Raw genomic sequence first — 10024 nt, 5'->3', positions numbered from 1 at the left:
TTCTAAAGAAGAGAACTTAAAAGAAATCAGTCTTCAGCATCCACGCACCAAGAGGGAACTAATAACACATCCTTGCGCAAATTCATGTGACAGAAAAGTTGGGAATAAAACCCTTACAATATCTCCGCGCGAATATCACCCAGACTTGAACAAAAAGTAACCTTTCTGTTACAATAGAATTTACATGAGGCAAAGCCACATAGGATTATAGCTGTAAACCTTCTAGAAGGCCCTATCGTGCACAACCATTCGGTTATAACCGAATAGCCATGTGGCATCATCCTGAATGGCCCTTAAGGTCACGATGATGGCACTAAATTGAAGAAATATCCACAATCACCCACTTTCCACGTGGCATCTCCCCAGCCGTTGATCATGCGCACGATCCGTGTGCATAAGCATCAAGTGGAGGATTAACGGTAGAGGAAATAACCGCTTGTGGAAAATGCTTTTCTTTATCTCTCCCGTCAACAAACTTTCCCGCCCAAATTCAGTTATAAATAAGGACAATTCAGGTACAATTTCTCAAGTTAGACTCACTTCACTTCCACTATTACTTCTTCTTCTTTATTGAAACGTGTACTTATTCTCACACCGGAGGGTGGTCACGGAGAGAACCCCCGTTCTCCCCGTGGCGAGTCTAATGGTTGTTCGTTTTGTAGTTATCATTCGAAGAAGAAGATCAGCCAACCCCGAATCAAACGAGAGGACTCACCCTTTTATGCAGAATCAAACCCCCTGGTCCGATTGATTCCGGTCATTCGAACTAGTGTTTCTTCATTGGCGCCCATCGATTCTTCAATTTCCATTCTTATCTTCTCGTTTTGATTCATTTCTCTTCAATCTCTGTTTTCAATGGCAAAGACTCCGTCAAGTCGTCCATCAGGCTCTCGGCCAACGAATTTCACTAGTGATCCTCAGGTCAAGGGGATTGTGGAAGAAGCTTCCAATGATAACGAGGTCCAGTACAACGTTAACGGTTCAAGCAGACTCTCCGCCGTCACCCGAGCAGTTTCAGAACTCTCCAACTTTTCCTCGGTTTCACCAAGGCGGCGGGAAGTCTCAGCTCTTTCAACCCGTTCAAGCTGCAAATCTTTCTTAGCGGACTCCACCTCCACCTTAAGTTGTTCCTGCTCAGATAATAAAGCGGTAAGTTCGTCTATCTCGTTATCCCTAAGGGCTAGGGTGGCACAAGTTCGTACCTCTCTCTGTTCCCTCCTCTCTCGATAAGAGCGCGCTTCGTCATGAGCCGCTTCAGCATCAACTTTTTCCTGCTTCAACTTCTCAATCTCCGTGTCTTGTTTCATCAACCTTTCAACTTCAGCCTTGAGATTGACATTGCGGAGGCCCATTTTTTCGTTGTTATCCTTCTCACAGATCTCCCTCCAACATTTACGCTCCTTAGAAAGGAGAGCAACTTCAGCCTCTGCTTTTCTTTTCCAACTAGCAGCAGACCATTCTTCTATTTTCTGTTCACTCTCAAACCTGGCCCGGTCAGCTTCCAACGTAGCCTTCAACTGCGCTACCTGGGCCTCATCTTCAGAAACTTTTTTCTTGGACGCCTCAAAAGCAGCCCATTCCTTGTGCATACTACGCCACTCATGCACTATACGATGCGTAGTGGACGTATAGGTAGCGGCATCTTCAAGGTAAGCATGATAAGTCTGCTCGTTAGGACGTCCCTCTTGAAATTTAATCTCCCCAGGAGGAAAGGTTCCTTACAACCAGTCACGACACACACGCCAGTCAGAAAAAGTATCACCTTTTTCAATTTCGCACCTGCGCATGGATCTCATCCGCCTTTTCCTCCGAGTAACATCTGTAATAATAATCCCCCGGAGTTTCATTCGGGCAGATAGGAGAACTTTCATCAACTTGAGCAAAAAAGCCTTGATCACCAGCTGGGTTCTTCTCAACATTCACCGGCGAAGGAATAGTGGCAGAGGAAGGAATAGTAATCACTGGGTCTTCAGAAACGGATTTCCCTTTCTCTGGATCACACGCCACAACTTCCGGAGACTTAGGATGAGTGGCATCAACATCCGCAGTCTCCGGATCCACAATTTTCTCCGATTCCACGTCAACAGGCTTCTCCACTTCAGGATTTTCCGCCTCAGTAATCTTCTCCGCCTCATCATCAGCAGCTTTAGAACTCTCCAGCTGTTCACTTATCGGCGCGCGAGGGGGTGAAGGCGGGAGGTCATCATTAACTGTGGACGATGGCTCCGCATGAACAGTAGAAACTGGCTTTTATACAGAAGCAAAAATCCATATTACAAACACATAGTGCACATAAAAAATAAACAAAGAAGGTACCTACCCGGAGGAGGTTTTGCAATAAAGGCATCAAGATTGCCCCTTCTGCTAATCTTTCTTTTCTGAGCCTTCTTGGCAGGCTACGCCTCAGCCTCAACTTCAGCCTATTTTCTTTTCCCCGCCTTCGTCTTCAACAAAGGTTCGGGAATTGGCTCTAAGTCAATTGGGTCATCGGCATTTGAGGCATGGATATCAGCAGCATCCCACGGCTCCGCCTTCGGCTTCTTCACAACTACAGGCGCAAGACCTTCCAACGAGTCAGACACCACTACATAGTCAAACCAGGAGTCAGAGGAATGGCGCGTACCTTTCTTCCCTCCTTTAACATTTTTGACCTTGGACGACTGGGCCTTTGCGATGTCAGTCTTTTTTAGCGCAACATTAGCGGCAGGCGCGCGCCTTTTCTTCCCAGGGCCTATGCCCATGTTAGTCAGCTCAACTACTTAAAGAAAAAATATTGCAATATTACCCCACGCGCAAAGACAACAAAGAGTAATATTGCAATATCAAACCAAAAAATAAATACTTACCAGCTCCAGTCGGAGGTTGCGCGGAAAGATCTTCATCTCGCGGAAAAGCAAAATTCTTGACTATCTGAAGGTACCAGAGTTCCTCGTCAGCCTTTTTTGGAATAGTAGCCATCTTTCCACCTTCTCTCTTATACGCAATAACGTATAGGGAGACAACTACAAAGGGGAAAACGGGAACAGTAAAAAAAATAAAAAAAGAGAAAGGGGGAAAGAAATCCCAAATCTTACTATGATCACCCTCCATATACACCGGTTTGTCATCTCCTTCCATCCGCCAGAACAGACTCATGCCGGCAGCAACTAGGGCTTTTTCCGGAAGCTCAATCGACGAAACATCCTTTAAATCCTGGTACCAAGTTTCTGAAAAAGGAGTTTGTATGGTCTCCGGCACAACGTCTTCCTTGCCTCGGAAAAACATCTTCACCGGAATAACTCCGGCCTTGATAAAAAAGAATTTTGGCTTCCAATCATGAAAGGACTTTGGAGGGTTCGACAAAATATTCTTTGCCGAAGCATGTTGGGCAAAAGAATAAAAACCTTGAGAACAGTGCATTTGATAAAATACTCGAAAACGATTAACCGTCGGCTCGATATGCATCGACTAGCAAAGGAATTCGAAATGACGTATTCGGACAATTCCGATGGGGTGTGTTTGGGAAATATGAAATTTGTAGTATGAAAGAATTTCAAGGAAAAACTTTGTTACCGGCAATCGAAAATTACCCTCAGCAAAATAATCCCAGAAAAGGGTAATATACCCAGCAGGAGCATCTGCCGCCATCTGACCCTTATCGGGATACCGGGCACCCCAACTGTCAGGAAACTTAAAACTTTGAACCATGCTATCAAACGTATCTCGGGGCCACTTCAATGGTGGAAGACTGGCAGACATCTCTTCTGAAGAGTCCTCGTGGCGTTTTCCGGTAGACATAAAGGGGAAAATTGCAGTCTTCTTCAAAGGGATATCGGAGAAGAAGAATGGAATCAAAGAGTAATATTATCAGAAAATAAAGCACTAAAAGAGGTTTATATACTAACCGCCATAAATGCCCTAGAAAACCGAAATGGCTCCTTTTTCAGAAAAACACGGTTATTGAAGCATCATAGGCGAGTGGGTAGCAATAAGTATCCTCACGCACGCATATAGACGACGGCTGACGACGTACTCCTGACAATTCACAACCTGTCATCAAAATGTCACACGTCAACAGCCAGCAGAGTACTTTTCACCTGCCAAAGGTCACATTTTTCAAAATTTGAAATCATGAGCAATTCAATATCTTCTCTAAGAATATTTCCAACATTTTGCGCCAAAACTCCACATAGCAAAAAAACACCCATCACTTGTATAGTCCAGTACTCCACTTATTTGTATAAGAGCAACACTGGACTGGGGGGACTTGAAGGGGTATGGTCCCAAAAAACTCGCGCAGGCGCATGGGACCATACCACAACTTCACCACAATAAACCTCTTTTAGGGAACCTTGCGCGGCAGCACACTGGTTCTAAAGAAGAGAACATAAAAGAAAGCAGTCTTCAGCATCCGCACACCAAGAGGGAACTAATAACACATCCTTGTGCAAATTCATGTGACAGAAAAGTTGGGAATAAAACCCTAACAACATCTCCGCACGAATATCACCCAGACTTGAACAGAAAGTAACCTTTCTGTTACAACAGAATTTACATGAGGCAAAGCCACATAGGATTACAGCTGTAAACCTTCCAGAAGGCCCTATCGTGCACAACCATTCGGTTATAACCGAATAGCCACATGGCATCATCCTGAACGGCCCTCAAGGTCACGATGATGCCACTAAATTGAGGAAGGATCCACAATCACCCACTTTCCACGTGGCATCTCCCCAGCCGTTGATCATGCCCACAATCCGTGTGCATAGGCATCAAGTGGAGGATTAACGGCAGAAGAAATAGCCGCTTACGGAAAATACTTCCCGTTATCTCTCCTGTCAACAAACTTTCCCGCCCAAATTCGGTTATAAATAAGGACAATTCAGGTACAATTTCTCAAGTTACACTCACTTCACTTTCACTATTACTTCTTCTTCTTTATTGAAACCTGTACTTATTTTCATGCCAGAGGGTGGTCACGGAGAGAACCCCCATTCTCCCCGTGGCAAGTCTAACGGCTGCTCATTTTGCAGTTATCAGTCGAAGAAGGAGATCAGCCAACCCCGAATCAAAGGAGAGGACTCGCCCTTTTATGCAGAATCAAACCCCCTGGTCCAATTGATTCCGATCATTCGAACCAGTGTTTCTTCATTGGCGCCCACCGATTCTTCAATTTCCATTCTCATCTTCTTGTTTTGATTCATTTCTCTTCAATCTTTGTTTTCAATGGCAGAGACCCCGTCAAATCGTCCATCAGGCTCTCGGCCAGTGAATTTCACTAGTGATCCTTGGGTCCAGGGGATTGTGGAAGAAGCTTCCGATGATAACGAGGTCCAGTACAACGTTAATCATCCGGACAATCTTGTTACACCAGGAGTACAACCCGAGATCCCGATAAGTTCAATCTTACCTTCCGGTGAAACTCCCATCTCATGGTACGTCAGATCTCAGGGTGCGTTAAACGTAGTATACGCACAACTTTGTGCACAGACTGCTCCTCCTGTAACTCAGTCACGAAGACCTGCATCTCATGTACGAGCACCATCTGCACCACGTACATCACACTATGACGCACCATCGCGAATGCCTGTAGATGACATAGAAGTCTATTCTAGATCTCCTACTAGGTACGAATCTACTCACTCTGAGACTCGACGAAGAGATTACCGGGATGAACCATATTCTCATAGAAGGCAGTCAGTTCATTCTCGGTTGGGCCCGCATTCTTACCAGAAGCGGGACACCCAAACCGACGAATACGACAAAACATATCAGGAAGGCGATAACACAAGTGTGTGCAGCCGGCTGCAGTGGGACCATTCAAATTATAACCCCCGCACAGTTTATAACCCAGATGCAGAACATGATTACAACCTAATCTACCGCCCAGCAGAGGCAACTGAGAACTCAAAATTTGTCACTGAAATCGCTCTAGCTCCCCTCGAAAGGGCGAAACTACCATCAAACGTCGGAAAATTCAATGGGATGACAGATCCAGACGATCATCTTCTAGTGTTTACCAGCGCAGGCCTGGTGGGGGGTTGGACATTGCCTATGTGGTGTCACTTATTCGTTCAAACCTTGACAGGTGCGGCACGGTTGTGGTTCGATAACTTACCGGTAGGGAAGTTAACGTCATGGGTGGATTTAAAAGAGAAGTTCCTGGTCCACTTTAGCCAGCAACGCAGATCCATCAGAGATACCGCCGATGTAATGAATATCTGGAGGCGCGATGATGAAAGCCTGGAGGAATTCATAACGAGATAAAACAAGGAGGTGCTAGAGATCGGTGACGTTCACGCACATCTGATACGAGCACAATTTAAATACGCTGTGCGCTGTGATGACATGATTAAAGTTCTGTCAGGAACAGAGGGTTTACCCAAAAGTTGGGAAAAACTAATGGCTGCAGCCAAAGTTTACGCGCAAACTGAGCGTAACTTAAGCTCTAACAGACCACCGCCACCACAAAATCGTCCACAGGACATGAGTGGGAACAACGTAAAAAAATTCAAGATGAACTGTCGAGACTCAACCTCTGGAACATACTTGTCTGACGACGCTCGTACAACAATAAACAAACTCGTAGCGCAAAAAGAAGCAAAGCAAGAGAACCGAGAGCGGCAATGGACCCCTCTCACAAAAACACCTGCGAAGGTACTCAGCACAAAGGATTATCAATTTAAAACCCCTCCGCCGATGAAAAACAAGAGGGGGCAAGATCCAAATCAGTATTGCGAATACCATAAGGATAACGACCACACCACAAATAATTGTATAAGCCTCCGCACCGAAATCGGGAAGGCACTAAAAAGTGGCGAACTCACCCACTTACTTCAAAATGTGCGGAAGGACATCAAACAGATTACTCGCGGGGATGAAGAGCAAAAAAGCTAAAACTTAGGCCGCGTAAGAAAAACAACCATACAATAGCTTCCTTTCATGTTGGTTAGGTTCTTCAACTTAACAATCCATGACACAGGACTATTAGTATGAGTAAATTAGGTCTCAATTAATTATCCTAAGAAACAACTTTGTAACCATGGCCTCTGAGCCCTACCCTTAATCAATGCAAAGTTTGTTATATTATTTCTGTGTTTATTACAAAGTGCATGCAATTCCTTTTGGTAAGCGCAAAAACACTATGGTAACCTTAACACAAGTCTCATGAACGGTCTGTGATCACACGCATCACGGAAGGCCCAGCCTTACGTTCACACATGAGCTTTATACCACCTTTATTCGCCTTACCTTAATCAAAGAAATTGTACTCATGCAAAATATTGTAATTCAAACATATGTCATACCAGTTACTTACTGGCACACCGCGCGCCTTAACAAAAAACCATATACATACACGGCAGTGTATCAACAAAGTTACTTGCGCCATAGCGCACTACCAAACAAGGATCTACATCCCAAACTTATGTCAACTACTAATTGTTCATACAACCACAAAGCAAAGAAAACCTAAGCTAGGTCTTCATCATCATCATCATCATCATCCTCTCTATCAGGGAAAACTTCTCTTAGTTGCGTCATGAAATCCTCAGACTGTAGCGCAACAGTAACAAGGTCCATCACAGGAAGCTGCAAAGTGTTGAATTGAGTATTCGCGGCGGCAAGAGCAGCTTCAGTATCAGCACCATGTGTAACAGACCTAATGGTATCCCAATCAACTTTTAAAGCATTAACAACATGTTGGGAACATTCTGAGTACCCTTGGGCATACCCATCATTCCGCGCAGCAACCAGCAGGTGCGTAACCGTTTCATCTAGTTCATCAGCATTAAGAACAGAGTTGGCAACCTGTGCAATAAAACAAATAAGAAGGCGCCTAATCATCTCCAGACATTATCAAAAGCAGATACACTTACGCTTATGATTCCGCGATCTTTCAACCATAGCATGTCCACACCCTTAACGTAGTGTTATTGAATGGTGAATTAGAGGTGGGTGATATGACGCTGACGTGGAAGGTCCTGGTGATCATGAGGGTCATGACCACACGCTATAGCCTTAGTCTCTTATAGATAAGTAAGGGATAATAAGTTCAAACTTTACTCTTATAGTTCAGAATAGTTAGTTGCAGAAAAGCTTTTTTACCTGACTAGATAAATACTAGATTTTGTTGCATTTTCTAGAAATTATGACTTCAAAAATATTCTTATAGATAATATTAGTTAGTTGAAAAAAACTACAGGTTATTCAATTCGTTGGTTTATAGGTTCTATATATAGTATAATTATTCATTAGTTTTTTTAACTTCAAAAAATATCTTGTTCTTTAGAATTCTTGGTTTACAGGTACTTCAATTTTCTGTTGTGTATAACTTTGATTTATTCTTCTATGCTCACACTTAACTATGATATTTTTATGCATTTGATGGTTTACGCAATTACGTTCTAAATATAGTTACATGATATTATTTTACACACTTTGGTCTATTTTACTCACTTATTTATTTTTCTCTTACAAATTAATTAAGATTTTTTTATGGATAAGACATAGAGCAAAATGGAAGATGTGTCGGGCATCTACCTTTTTATCCTATATTATATCTAACGATAACATGATAAATTATGTAACTAAAATACCTAACATTTTTTTTTCAGTTCCCCAAACTGCTCCAGTTACTACACTACTACTTACTACGCTAGTACTGATGTATCAGTTAAAGAGGAGAACATAGAAGAAACTCATCCTACAAAGGATGTAACGATCTAACCGAAAGAGATACAAGAAATTCCAAAGGACGCTGATCTCGATGATAACAAATGGTGGTGTGACAATATAGATGACATCCTTGAGATGTTTAAGACGTATGATTACTAAATTGATCTCATAATAATGCAAAGTACTTGACATTTAAGCTATTAGTTTTCAACTTTTATGTTTAAAGCTTATATTTCCTTATTCGTGTGCTACTTTATATAACTTTTATTTATGTTTAAGACTTATTTTTTCTTATTCGTGTGTTACTTTATTGCATCAATGGTTTTCTGAAGTACTTGATAATTTAAATTCTAGATTTAATAATTAGTAGACATGTGTAACACTTATGACATATATCCACCACAATAATGCTATCATAAATATTATACGAATATGAAAACTACCAGAAACGAGTGCCGCAATGCAAAGTGTCGCCCCCGCCGCATCACACGAGCACCATACTAGGATATATGTGTGTGTGTGTGTGATAGTAATAGTGTACACCTTTTTTAACGGCAAAGCTTGCTCTTACTCTATTACACTATCAATATTATATTATTCCTCCTTGCCCAGATTTGAACCTGGAACCTCTCCTCTAAAAGACATATGCCTCTACCAAATGAGCTCTAAGGGCTATTTGGTAGCTTCTTAATGTTTACTTTAAAATGCTCATCTTAATTGGTCAGAGTTAGAGTGTGTCGGTTTCCTTAAATGACACATTTTAATGCTTTATAGTCTTTTAATGGGTAAGTTTTAGAAACATTATAACCGATTCAGAGGCTACCTATTAAAACCAATCTGTAAATATACAATATCAATAGATCTTTTCTGAACCATTTCATCAAACCATTTGATCGATGTACGTAATGGCGTTAACCCATTTACATAATTAAGTTACATGTGTTATGTTCGAGTTACTCCCTTAAGTGTATAAATGTTAAAATCCTTTACAAATTGCGTTAGCTGAAAACATTTTTTGTTCATTTAATTAAACGAACGAATATGAACACATGTTTTGTCCGTTCATTTATGTTCGTGAACGTTCGTTTATGTTCGTGAACATTCATTTATATTCATTCATATATTTTCGTTTATCTTTTAAATAAATACATAAGACGGTATATTTATATAAAGGGAAATTGGATTTTAATAATCCCACCTAGAGGTGGTTGGCCAATAATGATCCTCTCTCAAACATTGTCACTGACAGTCTCACCTTTTAGATATTTTTTTCTCACTGGACCTCTGTTAAAAATCTTAACACCGTTTAACGGATGTCCAGTAAGGAAAAAAATATTCAAAAGGACTGCCAGTGATAATATTTGAAAGT

The sequence above is a fragment of the Helianthus annuus genome, chromosome 11, assembly GCF_002127325.2.
Source record: "Helianthus annuus cultivar XRQ/B chromosome 11, HanXRQr2.0-SUNRISE, whole genome shotgun sequence".
In the NCBI taxonomy this organism is placed as follows: domain Eukaryota; kingdom Viridiplantae; phylum Streptophyta; class Magnoliopsida; order Asterales; family Asteraceae; genus Helianthus; species Helianthus annuus.
The sequence above is the reverse complement of the archived record's forward strand: the minus strand, read 5'-3'. Positions refer to the sequence as shown.